Source organism: Ranitomeya imitator, chromosome 1 (assembly GCF_032444005.1).
Source record: "Ranitomeya imitator isolate aRanImi1 chromosome 1, aRanImi1.pri, whole genome shotgun sequence".
Classification (NCBI taxonomy): Eukaryota; Metazoa; Chordata; class Amphibia; order Anura; family Dendrobatidae; genus Ranitomeya; species Ranitomeya imitator.
In genome coordinates, this window is record NC_091282.1 from 918,479,566 (window position 1) to 918,492,738 (window position 13,173).

At 43.6% G+C, this 13,173-nt stretch overlaps 1 protein-coding gene across 1 annotated transcript in view; it reads right to left on the minus strand.

Annotated features, from left to right (window-relative positions):
* The window catches only part of LOC138654981 (ras association domain-containing protein 6-like), a 155,284-nt gene that overhangs the window by 79,868 nt on the left and 62,243 nt on the right, over positions 1-13,173 (minus strand). The gene's annotated exons all lie outside the window — the stretch shown is intronic.

The window sequence follows — 13,173 nt, forward strand, 5'->3', positions numbered from 1 at the left end:
GCAGGACCTTGCGGTGACGTCGCGGCTTGTGATTGGTCGCGCGAGCGGTCACATGGGCGGTCGCGCGACCAATCACAAGCCGCGACGTCACCGCAAGGTCCTGCAAGCGCTGATTCTTAGGAAGGAAGGCTGCTGGAAAGAAGCAGGGCGCGTCCGAGGGTGAGTATATTCCTATTAGGTATATACTCACCCTCGGACGCACCCTGCTTCTTTCCGGCAGCCTTTCTTCCTTCGAATCAGCATTTGCAGGACCTTGCGGTGACGTCGCGGCTTGTGATTGGTCATGTGACCGCTCGCGCGACCAATCACAAGCCGCGACGTCACCGCAAGGTCCTGCAAGCGCTGATTCTTAGGAAGGAAGGCTGCTGGAAAGAAGCAGGGCGCGTCCGAGGGTGAGTATATTCCTATTAGGTATTCCTATTAGGTATATACTCACCCTCGGACGCGCCCTGCTTCTTTCCGGCAGCCTTCCTTCCTAAGAATCAGCGCTTGCAGGACCTTGCGGTGACGTCGCGGCTTGTGATTGGTCGCGCGAGCGGTCAAATGGGCGGTCGCGCGACCAATCACAAGCCGCGACGTCACTGCAAGGTCCTGCAAACGCTGATTCGAAGGAAGAAAGGCTGCCGGTTAGTACCAGGGCGTGTCAGAGGGTAAGTATAGCGATATTTTTTATTTTAATTCTTTATTTTACACTTAAATATGGATTCCGATACCGATTTCCGATATTGCAAACATATCGGAACTCGGGATCGGAATTCCGATACCAGATTCAGAAGATCGCCGACTTCATGGCCGACCCCACACAGGGGTCGGGTCGGGTTTCATGAAACCCGACTTTGCCAAAAGTCGGCGACTTCTGAAAATGGCCGACCCATTTCGCTCAACCCTACCTGTAACTATCAATGAGACTTCTGCTCCTCTCGACAGGTATTTAGCCCACTCCTCAAGAGCAAACTGCTCCAGTTTTCTCATGCTTGAAGGTTGCCTTTTCCAGACGGCATGTTTTAACTCTTTCCAAAGATGCTCAATATGAATTAGGTCTTAGCCATTCTTGGGTGTTTTTAGCTGTGTGTTTTGGGTCATTATCATGTTTCAAGACCCATAATCGGCGTATGAAACCAAGCTTTCTCACACTAGGCAGTACATTTCTCTCTAAAATCCCTTGATAGTCTTGAGATTTCATTGTACCCTGCACAGATTCTAGACACCCTGTGCCAGATGCAGAAAAGCAGCCCCAGAACATAACAGATCCTCCTCCATGTTTCACAGTAGGGACAGTGTTCTTGTTAAGACTGGCGGAACGCACCAAGTAAGATGATATAGATGCGTTCGCAGTCCGGGGTCCACCGTGCAGGCGAAACCCGCTGCTCACACCTGCCTTTTCAGCTTTGTCCATAAATTTTCAATAGGATTGAGATCAGGGCTTTGGGATGGCCACTCCAAAACATTGACTTTGTTATCCTTAAGCTAATTTGTTACCATTTTGGCAGTATTTTTCAGGTCATTGTTCATTTGGAAACCTATTTCCGCCCAAGTTTTAACTTCCTGACTGATATCTTGAGATGTTGCTTCAGTATTGCCACATAATCTTCTTTTCTCATGATGCCATCTATTTTGTGAAATGCACCAGTCCCTCCTACAGCAAAACAACTCCACAACATGATGCTGCCACCCCCGTGTTTCACAGTTGGGATGGTGTTCTTAGGCTTACAAGCGTCTCCCTTTTTACTCCAAAGGTAACGATGGTTATTATGCCCAAAAATTTTAATTTTAGTTTCATCAGACCACAGGATATATCTCCAAAAATTAAGATCTTTGTTCCTGTGTGCATTTGCAAACATTAATCTGGCCTTTTATGCTTCTTTTGGAGTAAGGGCTTCTTCCTGGCAGAGTGGCCTTTCAGCCCATATTGATACAGTACTCATTTCACTGTGGATATTGACACAATCTTACCAGCTTCTGCCATCATCTTCAGAAGGTATTTTGCTATTGTCCTTGGGATGATATGCACATGTAGCGCCAAAGCATGTTCATGTCTGGGACACAGAACCAGTCTCCTTCCTGAGCGGTATGATGGTTGGACATTTCCATCTCGTTTGTACTTGCATATAATTGTTTGTACAGATGAACGAGGCATCTTCAGGAATCTAGAAATTGTACCCAAATTTGAGCCAGACTTGTGCAAGTCCACAATTCTCTTCCTGATATCTTGGCTGATTTCTATAAACTTTCCCATGATGCTACACAAAGAAGCAGTGTGTTTCAGGTTTGTATTAAAATACATCCACAGGTGTGTCTCTGATTAACTCAAATGTTGCCAAAACAACTTCCAAACACATGACATCATCATATGGGAAGTCCAGAATTGTTTAAAGGCATGGTAATCTTAGTGTATGTAAACTTTTGACTTTGTAGTAAATAAAAATGCCTTAAAACATTCTCTCTCTCTCTCTCATTATCCTGGCATTTGGCAAATAATAATGGTAATCCTAATTGACCTAAGGTTGCCTTTTCCAGACGGCATGTTTTAACTCTTTCCAAAGATGCTCAATATGAATTAGGTCTTAGCCATTCTTGGGTGTTTTTAGCTGTGTGTTTTGGGTCATTATCATGTTTCAAGACCCATAATCGGCGTATGAAACCAAGCTTTCTCACACTAGGCAGTACATTTCTCTCTAAAATCCCTTGATAGTCTTGAGATTTCATTGTACCCTGCACAGATTCTAGACACCCTGTGCCAGATGCAGAAAAGCAGCCCCAGAACATAACAGATCCTCCTCCATGTTTCACAGTAGGGACAGTGTTCTTGTTAAGACTGGCGGAACGCACCAAGTAAGATGATATAGATGCGTTCGCAGTCCGGGGTCCACCGTGCAGGCGAAACCCGCTGCTAGTAAACGACAGACTATATGGCGGTACTAAAAGTATAAACACGTGGGTAAAACCTCACCCAATGTGAAGAAAGCAATCCTGTTAAGTCACAGGACCGCGGTACCGCACATAGAGCGCGAGCAAGTAGTCAGCAAACTTAACCCCGAAAGGGATTGAAGTCCGATTAGACCCTTGCTGGCACAACACCGCAACTGGGTGTGTAATGAACCTTATTAGTAATAAAAGAGCACAAGAGTGCGTGCGATGCCGCACTGACGGACGCCACTAACCACCCAGGCTTGGGTATGGAAAGCGCAATGCAAGCGCACGGCGCCGTACTGGCAGGCACAGCTATAGGACGTTGTGATGTGTGTAACATACAGATGGATAGTCGGGCGCTAGAGAGCTACCATCATCCGCGAGCAATCAACAACTCTAGGGAGGGATACTTAGGAGCTTTCATCCATCGACATACATCCATCTACACACACACACAATAATTGTACACTAGCGCATGGCCGTGCGGTCATGCGCAGTTTATATAGCTGCAGGACAGGAAGTGGCCACAGAAACTTTGCCCTTCCAAGACCTGCCGAGAGGACCAATGGAATGCGCTGCAGAGCCTGAGCACATGACCCTCGATCTCCAACGGGAGATCTTGCCCTGGGCATGCTCAGTGTGCGCAAATAAGGACTTAGTCCCAGAGAAGTCCGCTCGTTGCTGACCAGCACTGACTTTAATGGCAGGAGCTGAAGAAGCAGCAGTAACTCTCTGTACAGAGCGAGACCGAGCAAGACGCCGAGACCGACGTCCCTGCTGAGCAGACTCCACTGCGGCTGGATAGGAATGGGAGACCGCAGCAGAGACGGCCCGAGATTCCCCCTGTGCAGAAGTGGGAACTCGAGACCTAACAGTTCTTTTCTTGATATGCTTCATTTTTCCGTCTGTGAGCATAAAGCTGATGTGCCTTGCCAAAAAGTTTCATTTTTGTCTCATCTGTCCATAGGGCATTTTCTCCCAGAAGCTTTGGGGCTTGTAAACATGTAGTTTGGCAAATTCCAGTCTGGCTTTTTTTATAATTTTGTTTCAATAATGGTGGCCTCCTTGGTCATCTCCCATGAAGTCCACTTTGACTCAGACAACAACGTATAGTGTGATCTGACACTGATGTTCCATGAGCTTGAAGTTCACCTATAATCTGTGTAGAAGTTTTTCTAGGCTCTTTTGTTACCATTCGTATTATACATCTCTTTGATTTGTCATCAATTTTTCTCCTGCAGCCACGTCCAGGGAAGTTTGCTACAGTCCCATGGATCATAAATTTCTGAATCATATGTGCAACTGTAGTAACAGGAACATCAAGCTGCTTGGAGATGGTCTTATAACTTTTACCTTTAACATGTTTGTCTATAATTTTCTTTCTAATCTCCTGAGACAACTCTTTCCTTCGCTTCCTCTGGTCCATTTTGAGTGTGATACACACCATGTCACCAAACAGCACAGTGAGTATCTGTAGCCCTATATACAGGCCCACTGATTCCAAGATTGTAGACACCTGTGCTGCAAATTAGTGGACACACCTTGATTTAACATGTCCCTTTTGTCACATTATTTTCAGGGGTACCATAATTTCTAGGAAAATAGGAAAAATTGGAGTCCAGCTCAACAGGACTGGATTTTCCTTTTCTTTTTCAAAAGAAAATATAGTGCATAGAAAAGAAAAATGTACAAGGTCGACATGACCCAGTCGACACGTTTCGACTACACTAAGCAGTCTTACTCATGACTCAAGAGTAAGGCTGCTTAGAGCAGCCAAAACTTGTCGACTGGGTCATGTCGACCATGTAAATTTTTCTTTTGTGTGCACTATATTTTCTTTTTAAAAAATAAAAATAAAAGGAAAATCCAGTCCTGTCAAGCCAGACTCCAATTTTTCCTATTTTCCTTGATGTGAGGCCAGGGCGAGGCCAGTGTCTGAGCCCCAGGTGGATGAGCACAGAGCTACTAGGTGAGCTGGAATCAAGTTTTTACCATAATTTCTGTCCAGACCTTTTTTTTTTTTTTTTTTTTTTTTTTAATTCTGTGGAAGCATAGTTGAAAAGCAATGTCTGACTTTCATTTGTTCATTTTCATAGATCTTTTATTTATTATTACCGTATATACTCGAGTATAAGCTGACCCGAATATAAGCCGAGACCCCTAATTTTGCCACAAAAAACTGGGAAAACTTATTGACTCGAGTATAAGCCTAGGGTAGGAAATGCAGCAGCTACTGGTAAATTTCAAAAATAAAAATAGATACCAATAAAAGTAAAATTGAATGAGACATCAGTAGGTTAAGTGTTAAAATGTGCCACATATAATGCTCCATACAGTTCATTATGGCCCCATAAGATGCTCGATATAAAAATGTGCCACATATAATGCTCCATACAGTTCATTATGGCCCCATAAGATAATCCATATAAAAATGTGCTACATTTAATGCTCCATACAGTTCATTATGGCCCCATAAGATGCTCCATATAAAAATGTGCCACATATAATGCTGCTGCAATAAAAAAAATGACATACTCACCTCTCATTACTGCCCGCTGCTCCTCAGCGTCCTGTCTCTCCACAGTGACTGTTCAGACAGAGAGTGGCACGCACACTAATACGTCATCGCGCCCTCTGACCTGAACAGCCACTGCAGAGGATGCGGAAGATGGAACAGCGGTGGAACGGGGAAAGTTGAATATGAAATACTCACCTGGTCCTGGCACGGTCCTGGGCAGTTTTTCCTGGACAGATGGTCTCCGGCGCCGGCAGCTTCTTCCTCTGTTCAGCGGTCACTGATACCGCTCATTACAGTAATGAATATGCGGCTCCACCCATATGGGAGTGGGGTTCATATTCATTACTTTAATGAGAGGTACCACGTGACTGCTGAACAGAGGAAGAGCTGCGGGCGCCGGAGACCATGGGACATACAGGGACCACGCCAGGAGCGCCGTTAGCAGGTGAGTATGTGACAGTCGTCGCTCCCCCTCCCCCACCGATCATGACTCGAGTATAAGCCAAGAGGGGCACATTCAACCAAAAAAAATGGGCTGAAAATCTCAGCTTATACTCAGTATATATGGTACTTTTGTCAGATTCAAGTTATTTCTGTGACCATTGTGGGTTTTTTGTCATTAAACGAGGGGTACCAACAATTTTGACCATGTGTGTATATGATATTCCACACATCTTTGTGGTATCTATGTATGTGTGTTTGTTTGTTTTATTGGCAACCAGGCCAAATAACAAAGCAAAGAACACTAAATGAGAATCTGTCAGTAGGTTTTTGCTAAGTAATCTGAGCACAGCACGAGATAGGGGATGAAATTCATCTTTCAGTGATGTTTCTCTTTTTTGACTGTATACTGTTTACTTACTGGACTGCAGCTCATGCGCCTGCTAGATGGACCACACCCCTTCCTTGATAAGCAGCTCACTCTCAACAGAATATACAGAGAGCTGTAGTGTAGGCGGGGTTAGCTTTCTTAGCTCTGCTACATGCTACATCTACAAACTCTGAATGTGTCACAACTGCTGCACCCTATTTGGAGTCAGGTCTCTTTTCCTTCATTGTGCTGCTCTCATATGAGGTAGCGAAAATCTGGTGACAGATTCCCTTTAAATCACATATTCCTACATAAGTATCATGGTCTGCATCAGTTGCACTTATACCACTGCCTTCACTTTTTGTTTTCACTTTTTATGCTGAATTAACCCCTTAAGCCCCGAGGGTGGTTTGCACGTTAATGACCGGGCCAATTTTTACAATTCTGACCACTGTCCCTTTATGAGGTTATAACTCTGGAACGCTTCAACGGATCTTGGCGATTCTGACATTGTTTTCTCGTGACATATTGTGCTTCATTTTAGTGGTAACATTTGTTCAATATAACTTGCGTTTATTTGTGAAAAAAACGGAAATTTGGCGAAAATTTAGAAAATTTTGCAATTTTCCAACTTTAAATTTTTATGCCCTTAAATCACATAGATATGTCACGCAAAATACTTAATAAGTAACATTTCCCACATGTCTACTTTACATCAGCACAATTTTGGAACCAAAATTTTTTTTGTTAGGGAGTTATAAGGGTTAAAAGTTGACCAGCAATTTCTCATTTTTACAACACCATTTTTTTTTTAGGGACCACATCTCATTTGAAGTCATTTTGAGGGGTCTATATGATAGAAAATACCCAAGTGTGACACCATTCTAAAAACTGCACCCCTCAAGGTGCTCAAAACCACATTCAAGAAGTTTATTAACCCTTCAGGGGTTTCACAGGAATTTTTGGAATGTTTAAATAAAAATGAATATTTAACTTTTTTTCACACAAAATTTATTTCAGCTCCAATTTGTTTTATTTTACCAAGGGTAACAGGATAAAATGGATGCCAAACATTGTTGTACAATCTGTACTGAGTACGCTGATACCCCATATGTGGGGGTAAACCACTGTTTGGGCGCATGGCAGAGCTCGGAAGGAAAGGAGCGCCATTTGACTTTTCAATGCAAAATTGACAGGAATTGAGATGGGACGCCATGTTGCGTTTGGAGAGCCCCTCATGTGCCTAAACATTGAAACCCCCCACAAGTGACACCATTTTGGAAAGTAGACAACCTAAGGAACTTATCTAGATGTGTGGTGACCACTTTGACCCACCCAGTGCTTCACAGACGTTTATAATGCAGAGCCGTAAAAATAAAAAATCATATTTTTTCACAAAAATGATCTTTTCGCCCCCAATTTTTTATTTTCCCAAGAGTAAGAGAAGAAATTGGACCTCAAAAATTGTTGTCCAATTTGTCCTGAGTACGCTGATACCCCATATATGGGTGTAAACCATTGTTTGGGCGTATGGCAGAGCTCGGAAGGGAAGGAGCGCCATTTGACTTTTCAATGCAAAATTTACTGGAATTGAGATGGGACGCCATGTGTTGTGAATTTTGTGGCAGAGCTCCCTCCTGTGGTCACAAGTGGTACTTCGGCTGATTCTCTCTGTGAGCTTCTGTTGTTGGAGGGAAGTGGTACTGCGGCTTCTGAGTTTCCTCCCTCAGGTGATCTTGTGAGCTCGTTAGGTGCTTCTCTACTTAACTCCACCTAATGCTTTGATCCTGGCTTCCTGTCAATGTTCCAGTGTTGGACTTGCTTTTCCCTGGATCGTTCCTGTGGCCTGCTGCTCTGCATAGCTAAGTTCTTCTTTGCTATTTGTTTGCTATTTTTTCTGTCCAGCTTGTCTAATTTGTTGCTGGAAGCTCTGGGACGCAAAGGGTGTACCTCCGTGCCGTTAGTTCGGTACGGAGGGTCTTTTTGCCCCCTTTGCGTGGTTTTCTTTAGGGTTTTATGTAGACCGCAAAGTTACCTTTTCTATCCTCGCTCTATTAAGAAAGTCGGGCCTCACTTTGCTGAATCTATTTCATCTCTACGTTTGTCTTTTCATCTTAACTCACAGTCATTGTATGTGGGGGGCTGCCTTTTCCTTTGGGGTATTTCTCTGAGGCAAGGTAGGCTTATTTTCTATCTTCAGGCTAGTTAGTTTCTCAGGCTGTGCCGAGTTGCATAGGCAGAGTTAGGCGCAATCCACGGCTGCCTCTAGTATTGTTTGGAGAGGATTAGGGATTGCGGTCTGCAGAGTTCCCACGTCTCAGAGCTCGTTCTATTATTTTGGGTTATTGTCAGATCACTGTATGTGCTCTGACCGCTATGTCCATTGTGGTACTGAATTGCCTTTCATAACCCCCACAAGTGACACCATTTTGAAAAGTAGACCCCTTAAGGAACTTATCCAGATGTGTGGTGAGCACTTTGACCCAACAAGTGCTTCACAGAAGTTTACAATGCAGAGCCGTAAAAATAAAAAATCTTATTTTTTCACAAAAATGATCTTTTCGCCCCCAATTTTTTATTTTCCCAAGGGTAAGAGAAGAAATTAGACCACAAAAGTTGTTGTGCAATTTGTCGTGAGTGCGACGATACCCCATATGTGGGGGTAAACCACTTTTTGGGCGCATAGCAGAGCTCGGAAGGGAAGGAGCGCCATTTGACTTTTCAATGCAAAATTGACTGGAATTAAGATGGGACCCCATGTTGGTTTGGAGAGCCCCTGATGTGCCTAAACATTAAAACCCCCCACAAGTGACACCATTTTGGAAACTAGACCCCCTAATGAACTTATCTAGATGTGTTTTGAGAGCTTTGAACCCCCAAGTGTTTCACTACAGTTTATAACGCAGAGCCGTTAAAATAGTTTTTTTTTTTTTTTGCAAAAATTATTTTTTAGCCCCCAGTTTTGTATTTTTACAAGGGTAACAGAATAAATTGGACCCCAAAAGTTGTTGTCCAATTTGTCCTGAGTACGCTGATACCCCATATGTGGGGGGGAACCACTGTTTGGGCGTATGGCAGAGCTCGGAAGGGAAGGAGCGCCATTTGGAAAGCAGACTTAGATGGATTGGTCTGCAGGAGTCACGTTGCATTTGCAGAGCCCCTGATGTACCCAAACAGTAAAAAACCCCCACAAGTGACCCCACATTAGAAACTAGACGTCCCAAGGAACTTATCTAGATGTGTTGTGAGAACTTTGAACCCCTAAGTGTTTCACTACAGTTTATAACGCAGAGCCGTGAAAATAAAAATTCTTTTTTTTTCACAAAAATGATTTTTTAGCCCCCAGCTTTGTATTTTTACAAGGGTAACAGAATAAATTGGACCCCAAAAGTTGTTGTCCAATTTGTCCTGAGTACGCTGATACCCCATATGTGGGGGGGAACCACTGTTTGGGCGCATGGCAGTGCTCGGAAGGGAAGGAGCGCCATTTGGTATGCAGACTTAGATGGATTGGTCTGCAGGCGTCACGTTGCATTTGCAGAGCCCCTGATGTACCCAAACAGTACAAACCCCCCACAAGTGACCTCATATTGGAAACTAGACCTCCCACGGAACTTATCTAGATGTGTTGTGAAAACTTTGAACCCCCAAGTGTTTCACTACAGTTTACAACGCAGAGCCGTGAAAATAAAAAATCCTTTTTTTCCCCACAAAAATGATTTTTAGCCCCCCAAATTTTTATTTTCCCAAGGATAACAAGAGAACTTGGACCCAAAAAGTTGTTGTCCAATTTGTCTCGAGTACGATGATACCTCATATGTTGGGGTAAACCCCTGTTTGGGCGCACGGGAGAGCTCGGAAGTGAAGGAGCACTGTTTTACTATTTCAATGCAGAATTGGCTGGAATTGAGATCCGACGCCATGTCGCGTTTGGAGAGCCCCTGATGTGCCTAAACAGTGGAAACCCCCCAATTATAAATGAAACCCTAATCCAAACGCACCCCTAACCCTAATCCCAACTGTAACCCTAATCCCAACCCTAACCCTAATCCCAACGGTAACCCTAACCACACCCCTAACCCTGACACACCCCTAACCCTAATCCCAACCCTAATCCCAACCGTAAATGTAATCCAAACCCTAACCCTAGCCCTAACCCTAATGGGAAAATGGAAATAAATACATTTTTTTAAATTTTATTATTTTTCCCTAAGGCTAGGTTCACATTGCGTTAGGGAAATCCGTTTAGCGCTAGCGGATTGCGCTAACGCAATGTCTTTTTAGGTGTCGTGTTTAGTGGTCGCGTTAACGTCCCCGCTCTGGAAGATCGGGGATCGGACCTCGGGCACGCCGCTGCAAGCAGCGTCCGAGGCGCGCCACAAAAGAACGGCACCTTGCTAGCGCGAGCCGAAATTGGCACGCTCTAGCGATGCGCTACACCCAAAAATCACATTGCTGTCAATGGGTGTGCTAACGCAGGGGTCCCCAACTCCAGTCCTCAAGGCCCACCAACATGTCATGTTTTCAGGATTTCCTTAGTCTTGCCCAGGTAATAATTGCATCACCTGTGCAATGCAAAGGAAATCCTGAAAACATGACCTGTTGGTGGGCCTTGAGGACTGGAGTTGGGGACCCCTGTGCTAACGGACCCGTTGCACGGCGTTAATTGTGACATTTTCGCTGTGCAACGCTGTCCGTTAGCGTTAACCCATTAATGCAATGTGAACCTAGCCTAACTAAGGGGGTGATGAAGGGGGGTTTGATTTACTTTTATAGCGTTTTTTATATCGGATTTTTATGATTGGCAGCTGTCACACACTAAAAGACGCTTTTTATAGCAAAAAAGTTTTTGCGTCTCCACATTTTGAGACCTATAATTTTTCCATATTTTGGTCCACAGAGTCATGTGAGGTCTTGTTTTTTGCGGGACGAGTTGATGTTTTTATCGGTAACATTTTCGGACACGTGACAGTTTTTGATCGCTTTTTATTCCGATTTTTTGTGAGGCAGAATGACCAAAAACCAGCTATTCATGAATTTCTTTTGGGGGAGGCGTTTATACCGTTCCGCGTTTGGTAAAATTGATAAAGCAGTTTTATTCTTCGGGTCAGTACGATTACAGCGATACCTCATTTATATAATTTTTTTTATGTTTTGGCGCTTTTATACGATAAAAGCTATTTTATAGAAAAAATAATTATTTTGGCATCGCTTTATTCTGAGGACTATAACTTTTTTATTTTTTTGGTTATGATGCTATATGGCAGCTCGTTTTTTGCGGGACAAGATGACGTTTTCAGAGGTACCATGGTTATTTATATCCGTCTTTTTGATCGCGTGTTATTCCACTTTTTGTTCAGCATTATGATAATAAAGCGTTGTTTTTTGGCTCGTTTTTTTTTTTTTTCTTACGGTGTTCACTGAAGGGGTTAACTAGTGGGCTAGTTTTATAGGTCGGGTCGTTACGGACGCGGCAATACTAAATATGTGTACTTTTATTGTTTTGTTTGTTTTTTTTAGATAAAGAAATGTATTTATGGGAATAATATTTTTTTTTTCTTCTTTATTTAGGATTTTTTTTTTTTTTTTTTAACACTTGTGGAAATTTTTTTTTTTACTTTTTCACTTTGTCCCAGGGGGGGACATCACAGATCACCGATCTGACAGTGTGCACAGCACTCTGTCAGATCGGTGATCTGACATACAGCCGGGCAGGATTAGAGCTGCAGCTGCAGCCTGATCCTGACCCGGAAGTGCTCCCTGCAGGACCCGGATGCAGCCCCGTGGCCATTTTGGATCCGGGGACTGCAGGGAGAAGACGCTCGGTACACGGTGAGTACATCACCGTGTACCGATCGTCTCAGGGAAGCCCGCAGGGAGCCCCCTCCCTGCGCGATGCTTCCCTGCACCGCCGGCACACCGCGATCATCTTTGATCGCGGTGTGCCGGGGGTTAATGTGCCGGGAGCGGTCCGTGACCGCTCCTGGCACATAGTGCCGGATGTCAGCTGCGATAGTCAGCTGACACCCGGCCGCGCTCCCCCCGTGAGCGCAGCCGATCGCATATGACGTACTATCCCGTCACTGGGAATTAAGTCCCAGGTCACCTGGACGGGATAGTACGTCATATGGGATTAAGGGGTTAAAGGAAATGTATAATTCGAAAATTACCCATTGTTTAAACCAGGTTTTTATGCTTAATTTTTTTTTTAAAACATTTTCTCTAACTTTTTCTATTTTTCATATTATAGTCTACATTATAAATAAAATCCTGTAATTTTTACAATGATCACTAAGATTAATACTAGACTCATACTTTCCATTCTGGATAGGAAGCCACATGAACATAGACAGCAATAAATTGGCTCTTGTTCATTAACTTCTACATAAGACCTTTCGAGGCAAGCACTGAGGAAAGATCATTATTATCAATTATTATCATTATTATTATAATGATTAGTGATGAGCGAATATACTCGTTACTCGAGATTTCCCGAGCACGCTCGCGTGACCTCCGAGTATTTGTAAGTACTGGGAGATTTAGTTTTCATCACAGCAGCTGAATGATTTACATCTGTTAGCCAGCATAACTACATGTTGGGGTTGCCTGGTTGCTAGGGAATCCCCACATGTACTTATGCTGGCTAACAGATGTAAATCATTCAGCTGCTGTGATGAAAACTAAATCTTCGAGCACTAAAAAAATACTCAGAGGACACCCAAGCGTGCTCGAGAAATCTCGAGTACCGAGTATATTCGCTCATCACTAATTATTATTGGAGGAGAGCATCACCTATTGTGAATAGTGTATTCTGTGTTATCTACTGAGTGTAGAGGTTACAGACTTTATTTTATAATTCTGCCAGTAATGATGATGAGACAAAACAAGAACCATGAGGCTAGTCGTAAGCTTTGTATCTGGGGTGAGAATTGCA